This window comes from Psittacula echo, assembly GCF_963264785.1.
Source record: "Psittacula echo genome assembly, chromosome: 1".
Taxonomy (NCBI): domain Eukaryota; kingdom Metazoa; phylum Chordata; class Aves; order Psittaciformes; family Psittacidae; genus Psittacula; species Psittacula echo.
This window is the reverse complement of record NC_137735.1, coordinates 80,280,298-80,289,841: the sequence shown is the minus strand read 5'-3', so window position 1 is coordinate 80,289,841 and position 9,544 is coordinate 80,280,298. Positions and strand designations below refer to the sequence as shown.

General features: G+C 45.5%; 1 pseudogene across 1 annotated transcript in view; it reads left to right on the top strand.

Moving 5' to 3' along the window:
- Positions 1 to 272: 272 nt before the first annotated feature.
- Positions 273 to 9,544, top strand: part of LOC308232925 (protein spinster homolog 3-like) — a 121,162-nt pseudogene continuing 111,890 nt past the window's right edge. Inside the window, exons 1-5 of the transcript in view lie at positions 273 to 419; positions 1,732 to 1,798; positions 5,233 to 5,298; positions 5,765 to 5,901; positions 6,439 to 6,589. The product of the transcript in view is annotated as a protein spinster homolog 3-like (transcript). The remainder of the gene's footprint in view (positions 420 to 1,731; positions 1,799 to 5,232; positions 5,299 to 5,764; positions 5,902 to 6,438; positions 6,590 to 9,544) is intronic.

Sequence of the window (9,544 nt, the reverse complement as noted above, 5' to 3'; positions counted from 1 at the left end):
GGCAGCGCCATCGCTCTCGATCGCTCTGCAGCAACGGCCACCGGCCCGGAGCGCGCTGCGGGAGCCGCGCGGCGTTACCTCGGCAGCCGCCGCCTTCTAGAGCTCGCGGCCCTGCTCCACCGGCCCCGCCGTTCCACCCGCCTCCTACTGACAGCCCTGTGCCCCCCGCGCCCCTGACAGCCAGCGTCCCTGTGCCACCCCTGTCCTTATCCCACCCTCGCCTCTGTGCCTGCAGCTCCCAGAGCCCTGCTGTGTCCTGCCAGGCAGGCGCCATGGCAGGGACGATGCCACGGACCACACAGAACACGGTTCCCCTGAGCATCTCCCATGCCATGGCCCTGCTGCGGGGACCCTGCAGCCCAGCTGAGCAGGCCAGGGCTGTCTGCACGGCATCACCTCGCCAGAGAGGGAGAGGGCTGGTGGGGCAGCCAAAGCCACCCTCAAAGTGCAACTGCTCAAAGCAGAGGCAAAGTGGAGGAAAACTAGTGAAATAAGAAGAAGAAACAGTAATAATAATAATAACTGTTGTTCAACCACGCAGCTGTGTTTGAACAAGGGAAGCAAGTACCCACAAGCAGAGGGTGCTGGAAAGCTGCACCCTGTGGCCTGGCCCAGGAATCAAACACAGGGAAGACAGATGTGAACACAGGCTGGTTATTTTAGGTGGAGGACATAAAAACAGGGGATGGGGGTGAGGTGGAGGAGAGTGGGAATTGCATATTGACAGCAAAAGAGTAGTAAAATGATAGTAAAATTAGGGTCAAAACACTGGTTTACTATTGTTATAACAACAAAACAACAGCGTAACAACAAAAATACTACAATAAAACAACAGAGTAACAACATAAATACTACAGTAAAACAACGAAACAACTACCGTGTAAGAAAATAACAACTACGGGATAACAAGAATATTAGAACTAGTGCAGAAGAAACACAGAACAATCAAAATATTCAACAAATATCATAGCTGCTGATGTTTTGCCGTTGGTGGTGCAAAAGGCCACTTGGCCTCAGCATCCCGGCAAGCAAGGTAGTACAACATTCACACCCAACTGCCTTCACGAGAAGCGTTCACAGTCACATCCTACCTTCTGTCTTTAAACAAACTGGGATTCAGCCCTGTGCAGTGTTCCCAAGGGTGTTTCCACAGCTGTGTGCACCTCACCTCTTAGATGAATTGCATGTCTCCTGGAGGCACGGTGACACAGTGCCCTGGACAAGCTGAGCCCTGTAAAGAAACAGCGGTACACACATTCCCACAGCTCCAGTAACAAAGGCCATGGCAGTCAGATCCAGTGAGGACCAGACAAAACTCCAGCTGAGAGGCAAAGAAGGAAATGAGAGATACTAGAAATAGCAGGGTGTGACGAATAGGGCAGCCTACCTCATTTAGACTTCTTATAATCAAAATGCACTCCTTTGAAGATATGAACTTTGATGAGGCTTTATCTATGAACAGGGAAATCCTAATTAGTGTGAAGACTACGACCCACTGATTTCATGTTAAATCCCAGTCCTGTTACCTGCAGATTTCATTGCCAGCTTTTGCTAAAACAATTGCTGTGAAATTTTGGATAGGAGAACTACGACAGCTGAGAGTGGGCAAGAATGTAGCAAATTAGTAGCTAAATGGAAGCGTTCTGTGGGCAAGTCTAAATGCCCCAAGATGGTTTTGCTTGTGTAACCGATACAAATGAGAGTAACATGTGGGTTTTCCGAACTGTTCAGATGCAGCAGCTGAAGCACTCCTTAACTCTGCCCGAGTCTAAAACCCGAGTCTCAGTCTGCACAGCAAGTTAGCAGACAAAAGCTCTCCTTTTTCAAAACTGTCCAAATCTTGCCTCTTTCCTGCCCTGCTCTAGGAGAGAATTAACTTTTTACTGGCCTCTTTCTGCTTAGTAGTTTAGCAGAAAATCCCCTTTGAGGTCAATACGGAAGTTTGAAATCTTAAAACTAAGGTGCTGCAAATCACCAGGTGACCATCAAACTGGTGGATTCAGTAAGATATGAACCTAATTCTTCATCTTCTAGAGATAAAGGGCTCTTGGACTTGATTTGAAGTGGAACCATCTGGGCTTCGGCAGTATGTCCTTATGCTGTGGAAATCCTTTGCTAAAGAAAAACTGAAATCTGTTTCTACTGCATTGCTGGAGGTTATAAGGAACATCTTTGCAGCAGAGCAACTTTGACAGTAGTCTTGTTGTTGAACTGTCAGAAATGTTCATTTATGATTCAGGAAACTTCATTTTTTACTCACTTCAGCCTTTACTGCCTCCAAATTGTGATCCAACTACATCACTGGTGGACTTGCTGTTCCGGCTGCAAGCAGGATGCAAATCTGATTGTCAATTAGAATCCCCTACAAGAAGCACACTCCGCAGACAGCCACGCTCCCAGGAAAGCAAGTGTTTAAACCAGAAGCGTTTGAAGGGGAGCCCGGGGAGCAGCCTGCGGGCAGCGGCAGTGCAGAGCCGGGTCTGGCGCAGCTGCACAGCGGCACCTGCTGTTCCCAAACCAGATCCCGCTCTCCCTCCCCGGCCCTGGCAAGGACTTTTCCAGGCTGCAGGATGACGCGAGAGGGAAATCTGCTGCAATCCGTATTTGACTTTGTCCCACAGGGCAGCTGATGTTGACCTTTGATCTTTGTATGGTTAAAAGGAAGAGGCCATCTGCCAGCCACAGGTTAGCTGCTCAGAACACACACGCAACTACTTTATAAACCAGGTTGGAGTCCTACAGGCCCTGAGCTTCTTCATCAGAGGCACAGCAGGCCTATTTCAATATTTCAGGCCTTATTCCAATGTTAGGGTTGGAGAGGACCTTAAGATCATCTAGTTCCGACCCCCCTGCCATGGGCAGGGTCCCCTCACACTAAACCATGTCACCCAAGGCTTTGTCCAACCTGGCTTTGAACACCGCCAGGGATGGAGCATTCACAACTTCCTTGGGCAACCCATTCGGGTGCCTCACCACCCTTAGACAGAATAGTGATGCCAGTCTCCCTGTTAAAAGGGCAAGAGCTATGTTGTCTTTGTGCAAGTTTGTTTAGAGGGAGCTTCACTTCCTCATGACCTGACAGTGGTGTGATTTCTGCAATGAAGAGTGTAAAGAGGATGAAGATCCACTTCCTTAAGCGTCACCTACTAAATTTACACCTTGTTTTCTAATAAATAATATCCTTCATCCAAAATGTGATTTTTAGGTTTGTTGGGGGTTTTTTATTATTTTTTTTTTTTTTTTTAAACCTAGCCATAAGAGCAAGGCATTGCTCCTTGTAAACTGGTGGGGGACCTGAGTTTTCCCTCCCATGGATGGGGCTTGGAGCAACCTGGTCTAGTGGAAAGTGTCCCTACCCATGGCAGGGGGTTGAAAGTGCACGAGCTTTAAGGTTCCTTCCAACCCAAACAAGTCTGGGATTCTCTGTAAACTGTGGTCTGTGTCAATTCTCAGGTTTAGCATCTCCCCTTAGCATGTACCATGCTTTCAGGGATCTGATTTGTAAATTAAGAGGAAACACTTGTTGTGAGCTTGCTATATTTTACTTCCGAGTGGCCTGGAAATCATAAATGTTTCAAAGCTTTGGAGAAAACCCAATGGCTGGATTGTTAAATGTGGAATTAATATGGAGTGACAGTACACTCTTTTTTTTTCCTACTAAGACCATTCAGAAACTGAAGACTGAGTATCTCTCTACATTGAGAGGCTGGTGGGTTTAGGAGTTGAAGCTTATTTTGGTTTGAATACTTTTTAACCACACACGTAAGAGGGAAGGAAACAAGTAGGAGTGCATGCTGAATGAGACTACAGGAGTGTTAGTGAGAAACTTCAGTGCAGGAGTTCTGTTGTCAAGTGACTTTGTGAATGGTAAGGGACAGGAGAGGCTGAAACTATCTTGAAGCAAGAACAGGCTTGCTGGGGGGAGGTATTAAGTGCAAGGAGTCATCTATTGTTTAGTTCCTGTACAAGCTAAGAGCTTAGAGTTTTCAAGGTGGTTTGTGAAGTGCCTGCATTAATAAGCTCAGTTTCTTGAGTGAGGTACCTTCAGGGACAGGTACCTCACTCAAGAGCAGAGGTGGGGATGGTGTCGAAGCCTTGGCTGTCCATATGGATGAGCGCATTATTGAATGTAAGTGAAGAGGGAAGTGAGGGAGAGGCTTGAGTATTTGTTAAAGAGTAAGCTGGTGGCAGTTCCGAGCTTGTGGTTTCCGGGCAGTTTTGCTCCCAGGCTTTGACAGAGTTTGCATCCATCTTCAGGCAGAAAACAAGCCGCTTGTCTGTGGAGTTGAGTGTAAAAGACACTGTAGCACCGCAGAGCAAGGACCTGCCGCTAACATCCCCCTGTGCTCTGTTGTGTGCAGATCAGCTGTAGGGAGCAAAGCAGACAGTTTACATACAACTTGTTTCCTTAAGGAGTGGCTTCATCCTTTTAAAAATATTGGAATTTGACTATTTTGGCAAAACTGAAGCTGCATGAGAAAAAGTTTCTTTTTTAATTTATATGGCTCAGTATCAGAGTAGAACTATGCTTATTTACAGCAGTTTCTTCTGGTGTTTTCCTTCCAGGATTATAGTGCAGAAATGGAAGCTAGGGGAGGCAGCAGATCTGCAGCCTTGGCATGATGTAGAGATGAAAATGACTGTTTTGTCTCACAGCATTCATGCAACCATGAGTGCCAGACCCATGGATCTTCCATCCGTTTGTTGCTTGTGTGACTCTCTTCTGAGAGACTTCTGGCTTTGGACAACTCTTGCAACCTTTCTCCACAGCTATGGAATGGTTAGAAATCAAGATGGAATTTCTGTCAGCCTTTTATCACCAATAGAAATGATTGCTTTTAGTGATGTTTCTCTGTCATTGTCACCACTAAATGTTCCTGTGTAAATCCGGTTATCTGTATCTCATCCGATCGTTTTGTTCCACTTGTGTCAATTAAGCTTTGAACTGGAAGTTGTTTCTGTGCTTCTGTACTCATGGTGCAAAAGAAACAGAACAGCTGTAACTGAAACGGTGGCTCAAGTGACTCTTGTAAGACTTCTGGAGTGGAAGATTGTGACTTTTATCACTAGGGGTAAGGATTTTTAATTCTCTGTGTATCTGTACTTGTGGTAGAGTCATGGTTTACATCTGTGTGCAGCAGCTCTTGCAAGGGCTGTTCTTGAAATAAATCTTTGAGTTGGCAAATGAGGGAATAACAAGGAATGAGCAGGGTCATTGAGTGTTTGTTGCAGGGATCCTGTTAGACATACAGAAATACTTCAAGCTCAGTGATGGGGATACAGGTCTGCTGCAAACAGGTAATGAAATCTCTTCAGTTTGGATAGTTTGCTTTGCCTTGCATCTATGCGGCCTGTTCCTAAACCGCAGGCTACTTACTTATTTCTTCTAGGTCCTACCTGTGTTGCTCACTTCCGCTGGTGGGCAGGCTGACTCTAATGCAAACCTGAATGTCTTTGGTTCAGGGAAGACTGGAGCTGTGTGCTTCAGGAATCCCACACTATGTGAATCATTAAAGATGAAGCAATTTCTCAAGAAATACAGAACTTGAGCAATTCCCACGTTTTATTTTTATATATATATATATATATATATATATAGTAATCTACGTTCCTCTTTTTCTAAATATGGATCTACCTACTAGTTCTACAAACTCAGCCTTTAATCTCTGCCCCCAAAATAACCTGAGTTTGTTTGAAGCATGAGGAGTACATAGGGGGAAAATAATTTGACCCATGTTGTCTTTGATCGTTCTTGGATTTCCAGTCTTCACCCTGTGTAACATGCTGGCTGCCCCCGTCTTTGGGTACCTTGGTGACCGGTACGATAGGAAAATTGTTCTTGGAGCTGGCATTTTCTTCTGCTCTGGTGTCACATGAAGCAGTTCCTTCATCAGTGAATTGGTAAGTTGCTTTTGTAGTCCTATGAAAATAATCTGCTTATGTCTTGCAGGAGTCACTAGTCTTTATCTAATCACATTTGGAAAAGCTATCAATGAGCACTTGCTCCCCAAGCCTGGATTAAATGGACTTTGTGCAGGAAAGCTTAATGGGATGCTGGAGTCCAGCCTAGGCAATGGAGAAGCCACCCATTACTGTTGCGGTTGATGGGATCTTAGTTTTGTCCTGAATGTTTGTTGACCATGACCTTACAGTGTTGCAGCTTGTTCAGCAAGCTTGTGTTCTATTGACCATATCCGGTCATTCCCTCTGGGTGTCCGTCTAAGGAATCACTACAGTGCAGAAAGGAGAAAGGACAGAAGTGGGAAGCTGTCCCAGTGCTCTGGGAAGCAGGTGCGAGTGGAGGGAATGCAGATATGCAAAAGGCAGTTAATTCTTGTTTCCTCTGGTACATTTCATTCACTAAATTGCATCCCTCTAACAGCAAACTTTCTTTCTCGCACGGGCGATCTTGGACTGTGATGTGTCTTTTCCCTGCAGCATTACTGGATATTCTTTCTTTCACGAGGACTAGTTGGCATTGGCATGGCCAGTTATTCCCCAATAGCACCTACCATCATTGCAGACCTATTTGAGGAACCAAAAGGACCACGATGCTATCTGTCTTCTACCTCTTCCTTCCAGTGCGAAGGTTGGTTTTCTTGCTAGTAACTGACCTGCCTTTTGAAATTCCATCTGACCACACCAGGCATTCAATATGCCCTGAGCCTTGATCAGATCTATTTTGATGTATGTCTGGATTGGCTCTTGCAAAAGGGTTTGTCCCTTGCTTAGCATGTTGAAATAGAGCTGGTTAGGCTTATTTCTGTAGTTACCTTGAAGAAAAATGAGCTTTTTTTCCCCTCAGCATTTTTTAGAGAGAATCTGAACTCTGAAAACCTGTGGGATTGGGATAAACGATTGAATCAACTCTGAAAGAAATATGTGCCTGGGGGTAGGTAATTTATTTCTGGCTTTTGGAAGGCAAAAGCTTTTGGATATTTGCTTACTTGACAAATTTGTCAAGAACCCCCCCCATTAAATCGTCCCAAGGAAGAACTGGCCCTTCCCTCTCCTCTTTCAGTTGAATTGACAGTGTCTGATGAAGAGGAGAAGGGTTTTTCTGTGCCTTGGACACATACTCTTTATTAGAGCAGGCAGCCAAGTCTGAGCCCAGAAAGCAGATTAAAGCTAAAGGAATTCCTGCAGGGTTTTATTCATGTGGCTAGGACAGAAAAGAGCCAATAATAAACTGCTTTATGGGTTGTCTGATCTGGGTTCTCTGTGCTCTCCTTAGCTGGCAAGATGTCATTTTGGGCAGCAAGAATTCCTTGGTGCCTACTGATTAGTCCTTTTTGTTGCTTACAGTGGTCTTGGCTATGTCCTGGCAGCTGGCATGGCAGGTCTGTCGTGACTGGCAGTGGGCCTTCAGGGTGAGTTCCTCACTGTCACTCGGGCGGCTGAGCCATTCATTGTAAAATCAGGACCATCCCTGGGGTTGGGATTACTTATGCTCGTCATGTCAAAGGTGAACAGTGGAAAGACCTTCTACTGCCTGACTGGTCATGAACTTGGTGTTTTAGAGGACTTGGTCATGAGTTTGGTGTTTTCCCTTGTTCCTGCAGGACGAAGGAAAGATTTTAGCCTAGTTCTTGCAGAATGGAAGAGGCACAGGTTAAACTGTACAGCAGCCAGGGCAGGCGCTGATGTGCTTCTTACCTGAGGAGGCACTTGGATGCATCAAGACCTCCTGAAATAGAGGAATGTGAAGGTATCTTCTGTTCTTGTCACGTCATTGTGATGTTTCTCCACAGAGAACACCAAGTGCTTTGGAAGTACTCTGTCAGATCCTCCCAAGTTCTCTATAAAATTAACTAGCATGTACACGATGAGGGGGGAAGAATGTTTGCTGGAATAACAGTCTGAAGTTACGCAGGTAACGCTGATGGCTGCATGATTGATTCTTGCATTTGTAGCTGGAATATTACTGTTCACTTTTCTTTCTTCACATGTTTTACTCCAGAATCAGAGGGAGCGGTCGTGTATCTTTATGATGCAGAGGGAGGATCTAATAGGTCTTTTTTCCTCTGAAGTCACCATACATCACCAAAGCCACTCTTCTTTACAAAAATGACCTACAAACCGCAAGTTACATTCATTTCTGAGCATAGCTGCCATTCTCCAGTCCGTAATTCTAATGCTGAATTTGAAGTTCTGTAGGCTTTTCACTCCACAGGTACCCTTTCTGTAACCAGCCTTGCTTGTGTCTACAGATAACTCCTTGCCTGGGAGGTCTAGCACCGGTTCTTCTGCTTCTGCTGGTCCTTCACAGGACCCAGGGAAGGACAGCAGCACACAGAGCACTGAGCATCTCTGGCACAATACAAGCAGCAGCTGAGAAGCCAGGAGTACACAGAACTGCCAGGACTACTTGGTGTCACGATGTCATCTCACTTGCCAAGATTTTAGCAACCACGGTCCCCTCTGTCACGGAATGGACTCAGTTGGAGATCAATGTGATCAGACAAAAGCCATTTACTATAGAAAACTAACTCTTTATATACTATTGCTTAAAGTAGCTTACAATAACTTGGCACATTGTGATTGGATACATATCTTTAAGGCCCTTAACAACTAATGTATAATTGGTTAAGCACAGGTGTGAGAGCCTGACCTTCAAAGCTTGCCCACAGTCCACAATTCAGCAACTCAGTAAATTCCAGCTCCTTCTTATCTTGCTTTCTCGCTCCCTTATTTGTGTCCTCCTTTGCTCTTGGATGACCCTGAATCCATGTCGAGCTCCACGTAGGCACTTGCTGATCTGGGTACGTGGCTGTTCTTTGCCAGAAAATCATCCACATCTCCCCCTTTTTCTTTTTGTACAAGCCAAACGCGCTTTGTAGCACTTATAATCGTTTGTTGGATACATTGAAAAATACACGGCAACAAACTCAAAATCGTTAAAATGACAATAAACACCAGTAGTCCACCTTTTACTAGAGCAACCAGCCAACCTGTCAGTCCCCATTCACCTAATAAATTGTCCAGCCAATAGACTTGCCCATCCTCATACACCATGTGTAAGATCTGAGCATGTTTCCGTATTTCTTCAACAGATGCCAATCACAGGCTGCTGGGTCTGCCCTTTTTCTCCTGGATGGCTCTCTGATAAGAGGGGAGGCCATCCCTCACATCAAGGTCTGGCATGGCATGTGTCCCCACCGCTCCACGCCTGCTGGGTTGCAGCCAACCGCGGAGCTAAAGGTTCTTCTTGGTGGCAAACACAGAGGCCAACCCAGTCTTGCCCTTGACTGTGGCAGCAGGCATTTGGTCAACCACAGTTCTTGTACTTCGTTGTCAACGCAGAGTTTCACCTGCTTCATCCAGTAACAAGTTGCTACTGTGGCAAAGCACACACAGATTTACATTACCAGAGTAACTATTACAGGTTACAGCAGCATGTTGAAGATGCTGATGGCAGCGAGAAACCAGCCAAAGAATTTTCTGACCAGTGGAGTTCTCCCACCCTCTTAATTTGCTCCATTACCTGCTTTATAACACTACCATCGTATTAGAATCTTTCTAGCTTTTGCCTTAGCATTTTCTA